This window comes from Oncorhynchus mykiss, chromosome 30 (genome assembly GCF_057628025.1).
Source record: "Oncorhynchus mykiss isolate SJ-2025 chromosome 30, ASM5762802v1, whole genome shotgun sequence".
Taxonomy (NCBI): Eukaryota; Metazoa; Chordata; class Actinopteri; order Salmoniformes; family Salmonidae; genus Oncorhynchus; species Oncorhynchus mykiss.
Window position 1 is genome coordinate 21509355 of NC_143051.1, and position 11372 is coordinate 21520726.

Consider the following 11372-nt stretch of genomic DNA (forward strand, 5'->3'; position numbering starts at 1 on the left):
CAACTGCTCTTAAATGCAAGTAAAACTAAATGCATGCTCTTCAACCGATTGCTGCCCGAAACCGCCCGCCCTTCAAGCATCACTACTCTGGACTAGAGGCCGATTAATTAGGGCCGATTTCAAGTTTTCATAACAATCGGAAATCGTCAGTTTTGGACGCCGATTATGGCCGATTACATTGCATTCCACGAGGAAACTGCGTGGCAGGCTGACCACCTGTTACGCGATTGCAGCAAGGAGCCAAGGTAAGTTGTTAGCTAGCATTAAACTTATCTTATAAAAAACAATCAATCTTCACCTAATCACTAGTTAACTACACATGGTTGATGATATTACTAGGTTAACTAGCTTGTCCTGCGTTGCATATAATCAATGCGTTGCCTGTTAATTTATCATCAAATCACAGTCTACTTTGCCAAACGGGGGATGATTTAAGTGCATTCGCGAAAAAAGTACAATCGTTGCACGAATGTACCTAACCATAAACATCCCATTTCTTTCTTAAAATCAATACACAGAAGTATATTTTTTTAATCTCCATATTTAGTTCAAATAAATTCATGTTAGCAGGCAATATTAACTAGGGAAATTGTGTCACTTCTCTTGCGTTCATTGCATGCAGAGTCAGGGTATATGCAACAATTTGGGCTGCCTGGTTCGTTGCCAACTAATTTGCCAGAATTTTTAATAACATGACATAACATTGAAGGTTGTGCAATGAAACAGCAATATTTAGACTTAGGGTTGAAAATACGGAACGGTTGTCACACCCTGACTATAGACATTTTTTATTCTCTATTTTGGTTAGGGAGGGGTTGTGACTGGGGATGGTGTTCCTATCTAGGTTGTTTAAATCTATGTTGGCCTGGTATGGTTTCCAATCAGAGGCAGCTGTTTATCGTTGTCTCTGATTGGGGATCATATTTAGGCAGCCATTTCCCCACTGTGTTTTGTGGGATCTTGTTTTTGTGTTGTTGCCTTTGAGCACTGCATTTACATCATGTTTCGTTGTTTCTTTATTTTGTCTTGTTCAAAGTTCCACTTCAATAAATGTGGAAACCAGATCACGCTGCGCTTTGGTCCGAGTATGCTTCCAACGACGATCGTGACAGAAGATCCCACCACAACAGGACCAAGCAGCGTGCCCAGGAGAAGAGGGTATCCTGGACTTGGGAGGAGATATTGGATGAGAAGGGATCCTGAACTTGGGAGGAAATCCTGGCAGGACAGGATTGCCTTCCTTGGCGGCAGACGCAAGGAGAGAAGGGAGGACAGCAACGACACCGGGGTTCGCGGCCACTTAGAAAGACCAAAAAACAGCCCAATTTTTTTTTTGGGGGGGGTGCACGCGGGTTTGTTGGAGGAGCCGGGGAGTGAGCCAGAGCCGGTGTGGGAGTCGATAGAGGAAGGTAATGAGAGATACCGGAAAGTGGTTTTGGCAAAGAGTGTGCTGCAGCACAGGCGTGCTGAAGAGCGCCTTCTTAACCCGGCACCATCTGTGCCAACTCCACGCACCAGGTCTCCAGTACGCCTTCACAGCCCAGTCGTCCTGTGCCTGCTCCCCGCACTCGCCGTGCGAAGTGTGTCATCGTTCCGGTACAATTTGTGCCGGCTCTACGCACCAGGTCTCCAGTGCGCCTCCACAGCCCAGTACGTCCTGTGTCTCCTCCTCACACTTGCCCTGAAGTGCTTGTCACCAGTCCGGTGTCACCTGTGCCGGCTCCACGCACCAGGCTTCCGGCGACGGTCCCCTTTCCAGAGCTTCCGGCAATGGTCCACAGTCTGGAACCTCTGCGACGGTCCACAGTCCAGAACGTCCTGCGACGGTCCACAGTCCGGAACCTCCTACGACGGTCCACGGTCCAGATCCTCCTACGACGGTCTACAGTCCGGAACCTCCTGCGACGGTCCACGGTCCAGAACGTCCAGCTCCAGGGCAGGAGTCTCCCTCGGCGCCGGTGCCCAGTCCAGGCACCGTGTCCAGTCCCGCTCCATGACAGGAGCCTCCCTCTGTGCCGAGGTCCACTCCAAGCACTGTGTCCAGTCCCTCTCCAAGGAAGGAGCCTTCCTCTGCGCTGATGCCCAGTCCAGGCATGGCGGCCAACTCAGCTCCATGGCCGGAGCCTTCCTCGGCACCGGTGCCCAGTCCGGGTGCGGCGTTCTACCCTGCTCCATGGCCGGATCCGTGGCCTGAGTGGGGGCAAAGGCCCGCACCGGAGCCGCCAGTGACACTAGTCCCCCCTAACCTCTCCAGTTGGTTTCAGGTTTCAGGAGTCCGCACCTTTGAGGGGGACTGTTTTGTCTTGTTCAAAGTTCCACTTCAATAAATATGTGGAACCCAGATCACGCTGCGCTTTGGTTCGAGTATGCTTCCAATGACGATCGTGACAACAGTTCCGTATTTCACTGAAAAAATAAACTTTTGTTTTCGAAATGATAGTTTCCGGATTTGACCATATTAATGACCAATGGCTCGTATTTCTCTGTTTATTATATTAGAATTACGTATATGATTTGATCGAGCAGTCTGACTGAGCAGTGGTAGGCGGCAGCAGGCTCATAAGCATTCATTCAAACTTTACTGCATTTGCCAGCAGCTCTTAGCAATGCTTGCTTCACAGCGCTGTTTATGACTTCAAGCCTATCAACTCCTGAGATTAGGCTGGCAATACTAAAGTGCCTATTAGAACATCCAATAGTCAAAGGTATATGAAATACAAATGGTATAGAGAGAAATAGTAGACGCATCCTAATTCCTATAATAACTACAACCTAAAACTTCTTACCTGGGAATATTGAACTGGGAATATTCAACCACCGGCTTTCATATGTTCTCATTTTCTGAGCAAGGAATTTTAACGTTAGCTTTTTTACACGGCACATTTTGCACTTTTACTTTATTCTCCAACACTGTGTTTTTGCATTATTTAAACCAAATTGGGCATGTTTCATTATTTTTTTGAGACAAAATAGATTTTATTTATGTATTATATTAAGTTAAAATAAAAGTGTTCATTGTTCATTCAGTATTTTTGTAATTGTCATTATTACAAATATATATATATAAAAATTGGCAGATTAATTGGTATCGGCTTTTTTTGGTCCTCCAATCGGTATTGGTGTTGAAAAATCATAATCGGTCGACCTCTACACTGGACAGTTCTGACTTATGTGGACAACTACAAATACCTAGGTGTCTGGTTAGACTGTAAACTCTCCTTCCAGACTCACATTAAGCTTCTCCAATCCAAAATTAAATCTAGAATCGGTTGCCAACTTCGCAACAAAGCATCCTTCAGTTATGCTGCCAAACATACCCTCATAGAACTGACTATCGTACCGATCCTTGACTTTGGCGATGTCATTTACAAAATAGCCTCCAACACTCTACTCAGCAAATTGGATGTAGTCTATCACAGTGCCATCTGTTTTGTCACCAAAACCCCATATACTACCCACCACTCATCTTCTGCACATCTATCACTCCAGTGTTAATGCTAAATTGTAATTATTTCGCCACTATGGCCTATTTATTGCCTTACCTCCCTAATCTTACTACCTTTACACACACTGTATATATATTTTTCTTTTGTGTTATTGACTGTAAGTTTGTTTTTGTGTAACTCTGTGTTGTTGTTTGTGTCGCACTGCTTTGCTTTACCTTGGCCAGGTCGCAGTTGTAAATGAGAGCTTGTTCTCAACTGGCCTACCTGGTTAAATAAAGGTGAAATATTTTTTTTTTTTTTTAAATTTAAAAAAAAACAGGTCATATTTGTCAATGTTCAGAGTTAAGCTGGCTTTTTCCATCTGCAATGTGGCATGAAGTCTTGGTCCCAGACCAACACATCATCCATGTGACAGACCACACCTTCCAGGCCTTCAGTGACCATTCTGTTCTGGAAGTGTTCATGTGCTGAAGCGATGCCAAAAGTCAGACGGTTGAAGTAGTAATGTCCGAAAGGTGTGATGAAGGTTGTTAGCTTAACTGACTCCTCGGCTAGCGGGATCTGCCAGAAGCCCATGTTTGCGTCGAGCTTGCTCAAGATCTTCACCCCGGCTAGTGAGCCAAGGATCTGTTCCACAGTGGGAAGGATGTATTTTTCTCTAAACACTGACTCATTGAGACTGGTGAAATCGACACATATTCACACGTCCTCATTCTTCTTTGGGACAACCACAATGCCGGCGCACCAGTCCGTGGGCTTCTCCACTCTGGTGACAACCTTGAACCCTTACATGCGCTCTTGTTCTTTTTTAAAACTTTTGGCAGCAATGTCAGAAGCATCCGTCATGGAGTGTGGAGTGAGTAGGGCTCTGTGCCAGGTTTCTGCTTGATGGTATATGGTTGTTGTAAGCTGTGTGTAGATCTCTGATCTCTGACTTGCTAGTTCCTGCAAACATGTGACTGAACACATTGCCTGGGATTAACAGTCACATCGGCACCAGTGTCTACTTTGAATTTCACATTTCTGTCCATCACTTGAATGTCAATCATCGATGGGTCACCTCCTGCTGTTATTGTTCCTAGGATAATGCTATCATCCTCTTCTTGAACCTCATTCATAGCTCTTGATGACATACACACATGTTGATAATGTCCTTTTTTCCAACAGGAGCGACACACTACTTCATTAGCTACACACTGTGCTCTTGGATGTGTAGGGATTTTGCCACAGTTTCAACACTTTGACTGCTTTTTGTCATTAGCATTTTCGCGGCTAGCTTTCTCATGCTGGACTTTCTGTTTCTAGTGGCTGCCTTTCTCCATAACTCTATCCACTGAGCATGCCTATTTGTTGTTACTGTGTCACCTCGCAGTCAACTTTGCTGCTTTTTCACTTCAGTTTGCCTTACCATCTCAATGACTCTCTCTAGCATGAGATCTTTATCTAGCTTGATTGTTTCTGACAGACGCATGTCTGCTAACCAAAAGACTAGCCTGTCTCTAATTAGTTGTCCACAGTGCTCTGGAAACCCACAACCTTCTGGCCCGCAGCCCTGTGTGCAAATGTCTGCTTGATACGAAAATGTAGTTGGGGGTGCCGTATGGATAGTGTGACGCAATTGCAAAGCCTCTGGAGGCATGCTGAGCTCTGTAATTGAGCTCTGTACTGCATCACCGTGCGCCTTTCAACATTTTTAACAATGCGGAGGTCTCTGTATAGCTCCGCATTGACATGATTGGTTGACAGTAGGTGAGGGCGGGAGTTCCTGTATAAACACAAAATGAATTCCTTGACAACTTCCTTCACAATAGCTCTTTGCCTCTCTGCGAAGCTCAAGAAGTATTAATGCTCTGACTTCTGCAGAGGTCATATCACCATAAATGCTGCACGGCCAATGCAGATGTCGGATTGACCGGGCAGAGACTTTAAAAAGGCACTGCATGGTCAATCCGATATCTGAAGTGGCCATACAACATTTACTTTGATGCAGCCCCGGGGCTTTCATACTTCTTGTGCTTAGCGGAGCAAAGCAATTGTTAAGGAAGTTGTCAAGGAAGTGAGTGTGTGTTTATACAGGACGTACTGCCCCCACCTACATTTTAGAGGTGGACGGCGATTCAGTAAGGAGCTTGATTTGGCCTCTGCATGCCTCCGGAGGCTCCGCAATTGCTTCACATCTTCCAGACGAAGCCTCTGACCACATATTCGGATCAAGCATAAATTGGCTTTAAGGCTGTGGTCTGTCCAAGTAGTGAGGGTAAACGGAAGACATGTTCTCTGCTATCCACTTTGTTTTAATTATTACTTTGGTTATAGGGAAGGGTCACTTGTTTTTGTTTTTTCAAGCGTTCAGGGAGGATTTAGATCAAATATTGTTTTGTTGAAGGGAAGTCCATCCATTTTCATTTCAGAAAAATCAGATATTCTCCATGTAACCCTTATTATAAATAATGTTAATTCCCTTACCTGTCTGCATGGAAGAAAAGCAGTTACATAAAATATTTCATATCACACCCTCATGTGCTCTCTTTCTCTGCAATAATAAAACATCTAGCTCTGTGGGTGGGAAGACAGTGGTGAATGCAAATGAGGTTATGTCTCTTCGAGAAAATGAGACGGATGTGTGGGAGAGTGCCCTTTAGATCATATCTGTGCTGCATTATCGTCTTCTGTAGGCTTTGCTATGTAACTGAACTTCTAAAAAGCATACACTTTTTAATATTAGAGAGAGAGAGATCAGTCCCTTATTTTTTCCCTTATAAAAAATATTATGCATTTGCTCAAGGTCAAGGAAACACAACATACATACTGAATAAATGTACCTATGTGAATATATTCACTCAAATAAACTGACCTACACCAACATAAACTTGATATACTTAGCAAAACTTGTCTTTGTCAAAATGTACTAATATCACATACTGTATTACATAGGCTATGTTCTGTGTGGTACTGTAGGATGCAGTTGAAAAAGGTTAGTCACAATGGGTGAGTGGGCTATTAGTTCAACTCTACAGGTAGTCTGAGATGTGATGGTAGGCAGCTTTCACAAGACCACCTTTCAATGGACCTTTCAATGGAAGATTGACCACAGTCTGTGACTAATGACACCGGCGTAGTGTCAGAAAGTGTACCAGTGCATTGACTGTAGTAGGAGCATGTGCTTTCTTACTTCTTTCTGTACCCTTTGACAGAAAACACAAATTGGCCACCATTATGGACATGACATTTAATTTGAAATGGGATTAATTCGTAAATCTTAACTGCCTTGTTGAGTTTTCTAAGACCAGTCCTGTCATGTTGTCTTGTCTCTGTCCTTTCCCTTCACCCTGTCTCCCTCTGCTGGTCGTTGTTATGTTACCTTTTCTCCCCCTCTTTTCCCCAGCTGTGCCTTGTCTCCTCCTAATTACCCATTCACCCCGTTCCCCACCTGTTCCCTTTTTCCCTCTGATTAGGTCCCTATATCTGTCTCTGTTTCTGCTCCTGTCCTTGTCGGATTCTTGTTTGTTTGTTTATGTGTCTCATGCCTGAACCAGACTATCATCGTGTGTGCTGCAACCTTGTCCTGTCCTGTCGGAATCTACCTGTCCATCTGAGCCCACGTATGTTCGTCATTAAAGTACTCTGTTTGTTAATTCGCTTTTGGGTCCTCATTCACGCACCATAACAGAAGAATCCGACCAAGAATGGACCCAGCGACTTCGGATCCTCTCCACTCAGCCGTCGAGATCCAGGGAGCGATGCTAGGCAGACACAAGCAGGAATTGTCTGCTGCTCGACATGCCGTTGAGACCCTGGCCACCCAAGTCTCCAACCTCACAGAACAGGTTCACCATCTCCGCCTCGATCCACCGGCCACTTCCAGGGCTTTCGAATCTCCGGAGCCCAGAATCAATAACCCGCCGTGTTACTCTGGGGAGCCCACTGAATGCCGCTCGTTCCTCACCCAGTGTGATATTGTGTTTTCTCTCCAGCCCAACACTTACTCCAGGAGCACTGCTCGTGTCGCCTACGTCATATCTCTCCTTATTGGACGGGCTCGTGAGTGGGGCACGGCAATCTGGGAGGCAAGGGCTGAGTGTATTAACCAGTATCAAGACTTTAAGGAGGAGATGATACGGGTTTTTGATCGATCTGTTTTTGGGGAGGAGGCTTCCAGGGCCCTGTCTTCCCTATGTCAAGGCAATCGATCCATAACAGACTACTCTATTGAGTTTCGCACTCTTGCTGTCTCCAGTGGCTGGAACGAGCCGGCCTTGCTCGCTCGTCTTCTGGAGGGTTTCCGCGCAGAGGTAAAGGATGAGATTCTCTCCCGGGAGGTTCCTTCCAGCGTGGATTCCTTGATTGAACTCGCTATTCGCATTGAGCGACGGGTTGATCTTCGTCACCGAGCTCGTGGAAAGGAGCTCGCGCTCTCCGTCGCCTCCCTCTCCGCATCACTACCATCTTCCTCTGCCGGCTCGGGTGCTGAGCCCATGCAGCTGGGAGGTATCCGCATCTCGACTAAGGAGAGGGAACGGAGAATCACCAACCGCCTCTGTCTCTATTGCGGTTCCGCTGGTCATTTTGCCACTTCATGTCCAGTAAAAGGCCAGAGCTCGTCAGTAAGCGGAGGGCTACTGGTGAGCGCTACTACTCCTGTCTCTCCTTCAAGATCCTGCACTACCTTGTCGGTCCATCTACGCTGGACCGGTTCGTCAGCTTCCTGCAGTGCCTTAATAGACTCTGGGGCGGAGGGCTGTTTTATGGACGAGACCTGGGCTCGGGAACATGACATTCCTCTCAGACAGTTAAAGGAGCCCACGGCCTTGTTCGCCCTGGATGGTAGTCCTCTCCCCAGGATTCAGCGTGAGACGCTACCTTTAACCCTCACTGTTTCTGGTAATCATAGTGAAACCATTTCTTTTTTAATTTTTCGTTCACCTTTTACACCTGTTGTTTTGGGCCATCCCTGGCTAGTTTGTCATAATCCTTCCATTAATTGGTCTAGTAATTCTATCCTCTCCTGGAACGTCTCTTGTCATGTGAAATGTTTAATGTCTGCTATCCCTCCTGTTTCCTCTGTCTCTTCTTCACAGGAGGAGCCTGGTGATTTGACAGGGGTGCCGGAGGAATATCACGATCTGCGCACGGTGTTCAGTCGGTCCAGGGCCACCTCTCTTCCTCCACACCGGTCGTATGATTGTAGTATTGATCTCCTTCCGGGAACCACCCCCCCCCGGGGTAGACTATACTCTCTGTCGGCTCCCGAACGTAAGGCTCTCGAAGATTATTTGTCTGTAGCTCTTGACGCCGGTACCATAGTCCCCTCCTCCTCTCCCGCCGGAGCGGGGTTTTTTTTTGTCAAGAAGAAGGACGGGTCTCTGCGCCCCTGCATAGATTATCGAGGGCTGAATGACATAACAGTGAAGAATCGTTATCCGCTTCCTCTTATGTCTTCAGCCTTCGAGATCCTGCAGGGAGCCAGGTTTTTCACTAAGTTGGACCTTCGTAACGCTTACCATCTCGTGCGCATCAGGGAGGGGGACGAGTGGAAGACGGCGTTTAACACTCCGTTAGGGCACTTTGAATACCGGGTTCTTCCTTTCGGCCTCGCTAACGCTCCAGCTGTCTTTCAGGCATTAGTCAATGATGTCCTGAGAGACATGCTGAACATCTTTGTTTTCGTTTACCTTGACGATATCCTGATTTTTTCACCGTCACTCCAGATTCATGTTCAGCACGTTCGACGTGTCCTCCAGCGCCTTTTAGAGAATTGTCTTTTTGTGAAGGCTGAGAAGTGCACTTTTCATGCCTCCTCCGTCACATTTCTCGGTTCTGTTATTTCCGCTGAAGGCATTAAGATGGATCCCGCTAAGGTCCAAGCTGTCATTGATTGGCCCGTCCCTAAGTCACGCGTCGAGCTGCAGCGCTTTCTCGGCTTCGCGAACTTCTATCGTCGTTTCATCCGTAATTTCGGTCAGGTGGCAGCTCCTCTCACAGCCCTTACTTCTGTCAAGACGTGCTTTAAGTGGTCCGTTTCCGCCCAGGGAGCTTTTGATCTCCTCAAGAATCGTTTTACATCCGCTCCTATCCTTGTTACACCTGACGTCTCTAGACAGTTCGTTGTCGAGGTTGACGCGTCAGAGGTGGGAGTGGGAGCCATCCTTTCTCAGCGCTCCCTCTCTGACGACAAGGTCCACCCATGCGCGTATTTTTCTCATCGCCTGTCGCCGTCGGAACGTAACTATGATGTGGGTAACCGCGAACTGCTCGCCATCCGGTTAGCCCTAGGCGAATGGCGACAGTGGTTGGAGGGGGCGACCGTTCCTTTTGTCGTTTGGACTGACCATAGGAACCTTGAGTACATCCGTTCTGCCAAACGACTTAATGCGCGTCAGGCGCGTTGGGCGCTGTTTTTCGCTCGTTTCGAGTTCGTGATTTCTTATCGTCCGGGCTCTAAGAACACCAAGCCTGATGCTTTGTCTCGTCTCTTCAGTTCTTCAGTAGCCTCCACTGACCCCGAGGGGATTCTCCCTGAGGGGCGTGTTGTCGGGTTGACTGTCTGGGGAATTGAGAGGCAGGTAAAGCAAGCACTCACTCAAACTCCGTCGCCGCGCGCTTGTCCTAGGAACCTTCTTTTCGTTCCCGTTCCTACTCGTCTGGCCGTTCTTCAGTGGGCTCACTCTGCCAAGTTAGCCGGTCACCCTGGCGTTCGGGGTACGCTTGCTTCCATTCGCCAGCGTTTCTGGTGGCCCACCCGGGAGCATGACACGCGTCGTTTCGTGGCTGCTTGTTCGGTCTGCGCGCAGACTAAGTCCGGTAACTCTCCTCCTGCCGGCCGTCTCAGGCCGCTTCCTATTCCCTCTCGACCGTGGTCTCACATCGCCTTAGATTTTGTCACCGGACTGCCTTCGTCAGCGGGGAAGACTGTTATTCTTACGGTTGTCGATAGGTTCTCTAAGGCGGCTCATTTCATTCCCCTTGCTAAGCTTCCTTCTGCTAAAGAGACGGCACAAATCATCATCGAGAATGTTTTCAGAATTCATGGCCTTCCGTCAGACGTCGTTTCGGACAGAGGTCCGCAATTCACGTCTCAATTTTGGAGGGAGTTTTGCCGTTTGATTGGGGCTTCCGTCAGTCTCTCTTCCGGCTTTCACCCCCAGTCTAACGGTCAAGCAGAACGGGCCAATCAGACTATTGGTCGCATCTTACGCAGTCTTTCTTTTCGCAACCCTGCGTCTTGGTCAGAACAGCTCCCCTGGGCAGAATACGCCCACAACTCGCTTCCTTCGTCTGCGACCGGGCTATCTCCTTTTCAGAGTAGCCTCGGGTACCAGCCTCCGTTGTTCTCATCTCAGTTCGCCGAGTCCAGCGTCCCCTCCGCTCAGGCTTTTGTCCAACGTTGCGAGCGCACCTGGAAGAGGGTCAGGTCTGCACTTTGCCGTTATAGGGCGCAGACTGTGAGAGCTGCTAATAAGCGTAGAGTGAAGAGCCCTAGATATTGTCGCGGTCAGAGAGTTTGGCTCTCCACTCAGAACCTTCCCCTTAAGACGGCTTCTCGCAAGTTGACCCCGCGGTTCATTGGTCCATTCCGTATCTCTCAAATCATTAACCCTGTCGCAGTGCGACTTCTTCTGCCGCGATATCTTCGTCGCGTCCACCCGGTCTTCCATGTCTCCTGTGTCAAGCCCGTTCTTCGCGCCCCCGCTCGTCTTCCCCCCCCCCCCCCCATCCTTGTCGAGGGCGCACCCATCTACAGGGTCCGTAGGATTTTGGACATGCGTCCTCGGGGCCGTGGTCATCAGTACCTAGTAGATTGGGAGGGGTACGGTCCTGAGGAGAGGAGTTGGGTTCCCTCTCGGGACGTGCTGGACCGTGCGCTGATCGATGATTTCCTCCGTTGCCGCCAGGCTTCCTCCTCGAGTGCGCCAGGAGGCGCTCGGT